Source organism: Dasypus novemcinctus, chromosome 10, assembly GCF_030445035.2.
Source record: "Dasypus novemcinctus isolate mDasNov1 chromosome 10, mDasNov1.1.hap2, whole genome shotgun sequence".
NCBI lineage: Eukaryota > Metazoa > Chordata > Mammalia > Cingulata > Dasypodidae > Dasypus > Dasypus novemcinctus.
The window spans coordinates 39406860-39415941 of record NC_080682.1 but is presented as its reverse complement, the minus strand read 5'-3'; the positions used below and the strand labels follow the sequence as shown (position 1 = coordinate 39415941).

The following is a 9082-nucleotide window of genomic DNA, read 5'->3' as shown; positions in this document are numbered from 1 at the left end:
TAGGCAAAAGACAAAAACATAATTCAATAGAAATGAAATGCAGCAGAGTAGAAATTCATTGCTTTCTTCCTTCCTATTTTACTTCTCTATAGATATTATGTTTACAGGGTGAATTAATAATAGAGTGGAATGTTATGGGTTTAAAAAACCTTAACTTAGAAATCAATGTTGAATAAATTTAATGGGAGAATAAGAGAATAAAGTGAACAGTATAGAGAAAGGAAATAAGATTAATTCTGCTGAATGACAGGAGAATACTCTGAAGCTGTATGTAGAGAAATATCTTGGGTGAGAAAACTTGGTTTGCAGGAAGACATAATAAAGAATATGTTCCTAGAATAATTTCAAGAAAATTTTAAAACTGAAAAATATATTTTCAGTATCCAGAAAGTAAGAAAAGAATTAAAATGTACCTTAAAAGTAGCCATTGAATATCAGTCAGCATTTATTGAAATTGTAAAGACTATTTGATTCTCTTATTTGCAAAGCAGGCTAATAAGAAGTTTGTTAAGTATTACATGAGTCACTATGTGTAAAATACTGACAGTTGCATTTAAGAGGTAGTAAGCATCTAAATAAATATTCACTATTATCACCACTATTTTGCTTTTCAATCTCAAAATTTACAATCAATTTGATTTTCTTTTTTTTTTTGCTAAGTTTATATCTTCAGTGTACTTTTATTTATTACTTTGACCACTATATATATATATATATAATGGATATGTAATGTATACGTAGCAATGTAAGGAAAGGCAAAGAAAAAAGAAAAGATTAATTCCTATTGCACACTATATTTCTAATAAATTAATATATACAACTGTAGGAATTTGATATTAGAAATGAACAAATTAAAAGATGAGAAATGAGTGTCAGGTAAATTTATTATCTTGCCCCAGACTATATGGCCATGACTCCTTTCTGATCTCTTGTCTGAATCCAAAGTCTATGCACTGACTATTAGGCCAAATTATGAATGGCAAGACAAAAGCAAGGTCTTGTTGCTGAGTGTCTGAAGAACTGCCTCAGAGAAACAAATTAAGAATGACTTTTCAAGCTGTTCAAAGAATGAATGATGAGCTATTCGGAAATATTTTAGTGAAATAAAGACTTCCATAAATTTAAAGAGCCAAGGAAAGCTTACTAGAGGTGGAGAAGCAAATGCTGTCTTTTGAGCTTGAGTATAATAACTCTTTGGTTCCTTTTATTATACACAATTTAGAGACTCTATCTGCCACGATATATGGAAATGAATTGCAATGGGCAAAGAGTTATTAAACTTGAGATGGAATAACTTTGACACACTCAAGGAGACCAGTGTGGGTGTCGTTATGAGACTTAACTATTAGGCATGAGAAAGGACTCAGTGTAGGTAGAGGCCTGAAGTGCACGCACCAAAGGTGTCAAATAATTATCTATTGGGTTCAAATAGACAGGGAACAACCAGTACGTTACCCATATATCCTTCAAATGTATTAATGATATAAAGGAGTCAATTATTAAGAAAAAAATTTTTTAAGAATGTAGGAAGGACTGAACCCCAACAATTATGAATCAATAAATAGTAGAGTTGGTTTACAAATTAAAGTAAAAGTTTGACTGATTCTAATCTAATACTTTGTAAGAAGGAAGATTGAGATTGAAATGTAAATGTTCCTGTTTGGGATAATATATTGGGGTTAATGCTTCCTACATATGCATTGGAATGTACCTTCCAGGATTTTGATAGGCTTTTGTTCAGAGTTAGGGGACAGAATGATTGAGTCCACTAAGAAATGCAAGTTATAGATTTATATTGTTACTTCATAAATTTACTGTGTGGATCTTTTTAACAAATAGAGAATATTTATGCAATATCCCCCTATTTGATGCTAAATTTGAGCAGGCAAAAGAATGGGATTCTATTTTATTTCTGAAATTTATTTTGCATTTGTTAACATAACTGCCATGAGTGACTAGATTTTCCATACTTGGCCTAAAAATCTGTTTCTACTGCCTAGCAAGGTACATGTTTGGTAGTAGGAACTCAAAATATTTTTATGAATAAATAAATTATTTTGTCTTTATTTTGCTGTCAATATTTTGAAGCTCTTATTTATGCAGTTGACTTGAGCTTTTGGAAAGCTCTGTGTGTTATACAGAAGGCAAGTGTGCTATTATTTTAATGAACAGATTAAGAATAGGAGGGATTATGATGAAGTGAAGAAACCTGGCTGGGGACATACCTAGTGAATTCCTGTTAGTGTAAAACTTGTTCTTATAGCCCCTGTTACCAAGCTTTCTTTGTAAGTCATCCAAACATGAAATTCAGGATCTTGTGAATCTATTAATAATAACAACAACAACAAAATTGGAAATAAAATGCAGGTGTTGGAAAAGTAAGTTCTAATTTCATAGTATACTTTGAATTCTAAGGGTACATGATATTAAGTTGGGGACTGCTAGGAGGAACATTAAACTGAAGGAAACAAAGGAGTCAATGTGTCACCTATTTATTTGCCCATTTTGTCAGTATATAATCTACGTATCACCAGAGAGAGTTTCAAACAATCCTGACTCCTTAATTAATGAAATTTTCTAAGCATATTTTATGACATTTCCAATAAGAATTATATTCCGCAAGGGCCTTATGAACAAAATATTAAAATGATTTTAAACTCTGAGAAAGGAAAAAAAGGTGTGCTCATAACTAGAAATACAAATTGGCAAATTAATTAGAATTGAATGCAATACTGATATAAAATCAGGTTATTTTTATAAAATAACTTCTATGTTTTATCTGATTATATAAATACTAAGAATATATGCTATATTCAGAAATGTGCTCCTTGGTATGATTTATGAACTCATCATTTATTTCTAAAATAAATACTTCATTAACCTTTAATAATAACAGGAGAAATAGGGAAATGATAAATTTGTCATTAATCCATGTAACACTTTGTTTATTAAAATAATAAATAATTGAAGTCCAATGATTCTAAAAGTCATTAAGAGATATGTGCATTGTTCTAGCCTCACCTTGTAGGGAGCCTTCTTTTCTCAATTTTATGTATAAAAATATTATTATTTAATCCATTTATCTAAATCAAAAGATATTTCACTGCCACTTAAGATTCTCATGCTATCATTTTTTATTATTCTCCATAGTATTGTTAAGTACATAATGTTTTTTAACCAAGGTTTAGGACCTTAGCTGAAGCTAAAGAAATACATTGAGTGCAAACAACTTAATAATTGAGATAAATAATATTTGGTGCAATCTTTAAAAAATAATGCAAAATTCCAAAATAGATGCAAAATGGAAATTTTAAACAAAGACAGGATCGTATCCTCAGCATGTACAACTCACCTCACTCAATTCACCCTAGACCTGTATGTCAGGAAGGCAAGTTACTCCAGGATAAGAAATGCATCCAAACTAAGCTTGACTTTGCATCCTATCTAGAGAGTGGATGCACTTTTTTTTTCCATTCCCTAAATAAGTGCAACTATTAAAATCTTTCCCTTTCCAAAATAGCCTAATTTATTTATATGGTCAGTATATTCATATAAACTTTAAAATTAATTACTTTAAAATATAGTCACGGGAAGCAGATGTGAGTCAAGTGATTGGGCTAATGTCAAGGGTCCTGTATTCAGTTCCCAGGGTCTCCTGGTAAAAGTGAACTGGCCTGCATGGTGAGCAGGTCAATTTGGTAAGCTGGCCCAACAAAAAATAGACACAGAGGAGAGACAGTGAGAGGCACAACAAACCAGGGAGCTAAGGTGGCTCTCTCCCCAAGGTGATTGAGTGCCTCTCTCCCATGTTGGAAGGTCCCGGGATTGGTTCTCAGTGTCTCCTAAAGAGCAGACAAGCAGACCCAGAAGAACATGCAGCAAAAGGACACAGTGAGTGCAAGTGGTATGTGTGGGAAATAAATGAATAAATAAATATTTAGTATATATATATATGTATATAGTCAGGATGAATAACTAAATAAAATAATTTATTTTTGCATTACAAACTCTGATTCACACTATGCTTATCAACATTTCTGATGTTGACATGTGTTTTTTTTATGCAACCCTTTTGAGCATTAACTGCATTAGACCATGGAAACTGCCAATAACATCACTGGATGTATTCTATTGGGACTATTCCAGAACAACAAAAAAAAATTAATATTTGTGCCTTCTATTATTCTTATTTAGTTACACAGCTATTTGGATGGGAAACTTGCTCATAATGAACTTTATCGCATGCAGTCAGCTCATTGACCAACCCATGTATTTCTTCCTTAATTACTTTGCTGTCTTAGACCTATCTTATTTCTCAACAGTGACACCCAAGCTAACAGAAAGAAACACAATTTCTTATACTAGCTGCATGGCAAAGCTCTTTGCCATGCACTTCTTTGGTGGCATCAAGGTCTCCATCCTTACAGTGATGGCCTGTGACTGCTATGTGCCCTCTGCAGGTCCCTGCACTACACTGTCATCTTGAGCAGGCAGAGGTGTGATGTCCTGGTCATTGCTTGCTGTGCCTTTATGCATTTATGCATTCCTTTATCCCGTGTTTTCTTGCTCTCAATTTACCTTTCTGTGGCCTCAGTGAGATAGATCACTACTTCTGCAATGTGGATCCTTTGCTGAAACTGGCCTTCATTGATACATACAGAGTGGGAATCCTAGTAATTGCCAATTCAGGCATGATGGTTTAGTGAACTTTGTGGTTTTGATATCTTACATTTTGATATTGTTCACCATCAGTATTTGCCCTGCAGAAAACTGCAGCAAAGCTCTTTCATGTGCAGTTCTCACATAACAGCTGTGGTCCTGTTCTCTGTGTCTCTTCTCTTTATTTACATTAGACCAGCCACAACTTTTCCAGAAGATAAAGTGTTTGCTCTTTTCTACACCATCATTTTCCCTATGTTCAACCCTCTGATCTACATGCTGAGAATCTTGGAGATGAAGAATGCCTTGAGGAAAGTGTGGTGCCAGAACCGTTTTTGATTGGAAAGCAAATGATGTGAAAGACATCTTATACTCATTATATACCCTGTTCAAATGGTGCTTGCCTTATCTCAAATAAAAAGCATAAACTCTGCTATAAACAAATAACATAGCCACTACCACCTGTACATTAATATTATAATTTACTTTCAACTATTTTTCTTTCCTTATCTGTGTTTCTTATATTGTTCCCTGACATTTTTTGTCATTCTTTCATTGTTAATGTCTTTTACAATTTTCTTTTAGGTTTTTCCCTTTGGATTTTATTTACAGGTTGCTAAGTGAAGCCCATCTTTCTAACCTCCCTATACTTTCCTTTCATGAATGTATCTCCAAACATACATAAACTACACTAATAATGATCATTTCAGTCCTAAAGGAACATAAGACGTATTATTCTTCCTGAATTCCTCATCAAAATAAAAAATGAAGCATCAGAAATTCAGAACCATATTTTTGAACTCGTCCCATGCCTTTGTGCATGCATTCAACAATTTAAAGATAAAAAACTATTTATTAGAGTCTAAACAATAAACATATTATTTTTAAAGAAATAAAACATACAAAAATTGGGAGGATTTTCCTAAAGTGATTTTAATTGGATCATTTAAAAAAATCACAATATTTTAATAATTACAGTAATACCTATTATGCATATGGTATACTGCAATTCCTTTTCACCTAGCAATGAAATGTTATAGTAAAAAGCAGGTCAGTCATATAATTTATTGTCCAACTTGAATAGCATTGACTGTAAGATGCAGTGTTACTAATAATTATGCTCAAACAATAGACATAAAATGGGATAGTGTCAGGTGACCAGTATATCTGGCTACCTTCAAATGTCTGGGAAGTCTGGACATCCCAGTGAAAAGTTCAGTGCCAGTTGTGGAATCTCCACATAGGATAACTACTTAAAGCCAAATGATTATAAACACAAAGGCAAATACTGGTACTGACATTACTTGATCCAGAATATGCTTAAATTAATTTTTTCTATTACCTCCAAAATGAAAACTACAAACTTTCAATTTCTTATGGGATATACATATGCCTTAGAATATCTAAAAGATTGAAATGTATTTTCAAATAATAAATTTAATAAGCAATTTTAATGGCATTAAAACATTATAACAAAGAAAAATTTCAATTAACACAAGTACTTGTGAAAAATTAAGAATTTTTTCTTAGAGAAAACCTCCATAAATGCTAGTTTTGAAATAATGGTCTAATTGTCTTTATTTTATTGATGAGCAAACTGAAACTCAGAATTAAAAAGATTTTTCAGTAGCCAAACTCAGGCAAATAGTCAAGTAAAAAAAAATCTCACGTAACTTGATGACAACTGCCATAATTTTATTTTAAGCTTAACACCAAGGGAAGAGCCTTTATAAAAGCCAGATAAAAGAGTTCTGTTTTTATAAAGACTTTTGTAGGAGCAAAAGTGAAATGTAGATTTGGATGAGATTTTTAGAGTAGATACAATAGAAAAATATCTGGTTAAAGTTGCTAAGTAAAACATATGTTTGAATGACTGAACCCGGATTACTTCAATAGGCTGTTAACCTCATTAAATACTATCAGAAAATTATTCCCATATTTTTCTCCCAGAAGTTTTCTAAAGATAGTCAAATATCTTTCCTTTATTATGAGATAATTTTCCTCCTCTGTAAACCTCCTTTAGACTGAGACAATCCTTAAAGATTCTTCATAAATATAAAAGATCTATCACATTGTAATTTTGTGCTATATCATTAATTGGATGTTACATAATTAATATTTTGGAATTGTATGCTTACATTTGGATTTGGGTTTAGTAAATATATTTCAAACACTACTGGCAATAATATTATTATTCCATTATCTCTTGCTTTTCCTTCTTCCCTCTTTGCCTTCCTTCTTCCTTTCTCTCTCTCTCTTTCTCTTGCACTCTCTTCCATAAATATGTACATATTATGTATGTTCAGAAAGGCATTTACTGAACAAATTTCATGGTAGTTTTCATGACAATGTGCCATGTAGACTATGGGCAAGCGCTTTACACTGATATTCTGCTCAGTTCTGAATGTTCTCTTCACTAAGTTACAATAATAGTGGCTTATAAACACACAAATACCTTCTGGTTATTTGTTAAAAAAATCTACAGTTACAGAGTATGAGGACATATAATTCATTTTTAACTTGAATTTGTATTTATGATTGCTTTTATCTTTTCCATAACTGCTTTTAAGTTTTTTTTTATTTTTAATTTATTTTTTACTAACTTTGAAACCGTTTATCCTTTGAGGCCATGTAATGAAGGTTAGCTCATCTCTTCAAGATTTAGTCTTCTGTACCTGCTGGATCCTTCTTCCCCCAAGATTCCTCAGTTTACTCAACTTCTTGACCAGCTGTTGAATATGCAATTTTTAAAAAGTTAATTATTGTAAGTTAGGAGTGTTCTTAAATTTCTTTAATGGTTCATGTTGAGGACTGGTTTCCATAGGGGGGAAAAAAAAAACACAGGCTAATTTGTATGCTAACACCTTGTTCAGAAACGTAATTCCAGGGAAGCTGGTCTGAGGGAAAAGGGAAGTAAGGATGTGGGAGAACCAATACATAGGAATTGTGAGAGAGCCAGCCAGAAATTCCAATCAAACACTGCTGAGTCATTGTGCCTCAAGGAGCATGTTTACAAAGGCAGGCAAGAATATACCACACATTAAAACATTAAAACCATCAATGAAAGGGTTAAAATGAGAGAGAATTATCTGCTTGGCTGTCTAGGTCTTTTGATTTCACTTCCTTGGTATTCACACCTCATAGATGAAATCCCAGGGGATTCTGTGTTGCATCATTTGATCACCTCTTAGTCTCTCAGGCCAAAGACCCCACACATTAAGAGTGTCATAGTTCATTGAAGGTTAGAAATAGTGGAAAGAACTCCCAAGATCCAAGCACATTTATCTCAACCTTCCATGCAGTGACAAGCTTGTGTAATTGAGGTCTCTCACCAGTGGGCAGTAGGCACATTTGTGAACCACTGACTCTCAGTGGTATTACATGGGATGGTATGTTATAATAGGACAAACAACCTTGGCAAGTTTCTAGGCACAGGTAGGAGAGAAATTCAAGCATGCACTATTGAAACAGCAAAGTTTTCATAGACAAATTCAGAGGTTCCTCAGGAAGCTTAAATGAAAAAGAAATATATTTTAAAAGGCACAAAGAAACAAGGTGGGGGAAGAGTATCACCTATAGCTAGAAATGAAATGGATTTTTGGTGGCAAGAGTATAAACTAGTTTCAAAAGTTATTAGAGAAAACATGTAATATTGAAGCAAACTACTGATGAAAGCCAATAACAAGTATAAAAGGAAGGTTTCTAGGAACTGTCCAGGTTTCTCAAAGATCAATCCCTAAGAAGTGTATGGTTCAACTATTGGAAATATATAGCTACAATAAGTAATTGCATTTGCCAAAAAGAGTGATACATTTAGAATTTATGTATCAACATTACGATCATCATTGCTGAGGTGATGTAGGCTATGGGTGGGGGGCTGTTCGTCTCTTCATAGATAACCTGACTGAGCTGTGGGTTTGAAACAGTAGGACTGCAGCCCTGCCCTTGGTAACCATAGCAACAATTCCAGTCCTGGAGAAACACTTTAGCAATGCAAACTCTATACACTTCTAAATATTCAGGGAAAATGCAAACCAAATTTGCTAAAAGCTTTTCTACAATGTATGAAGTCCATGCTAAAAGCTTACCTAGGATGTGGACGATATTTGTTAATTCAAGCCTATTGAGCACTGAAACAAAGAACCATTTGGTCCTTCCTCTGTGTAAAAATAACTCAAAAATCTTGTTCGGGGCTCAGATTTTTGAATGAGAAGCTCTGAGCCCAGCCGATCATAAGTAAATTCTTTTTCCTTCCTAAAATTATTCCTGAGCCCTGGCCTTTCTATACACAAATAATTGAACCTCTCTCAACTTCTACAACAGAGGAAATTGATAAACATATGATAATATAATCATAACTTGTGTAAAAATAAGCTTTTTAAATAATAAGATCTCAATTCGCACTCTATAAGTAGGTGTAGCT

At 33.1% G+C, this 9082-nt stretch overlaps 1 pseudogene; it reads left to right on the top strand.

Moving 5' to 3' along the window:
* The first annotated feature begins 4228 nt into the window (after positions 1 to 4228).
* Positions 4229 to 4998, top strand: LOC101443566 (olfactory receptor 4P4-like; annotated as a pseudogene).
* The last annotated feature ends 4084 nt before the right edge of the window (positions 4999 to 9082 follow it).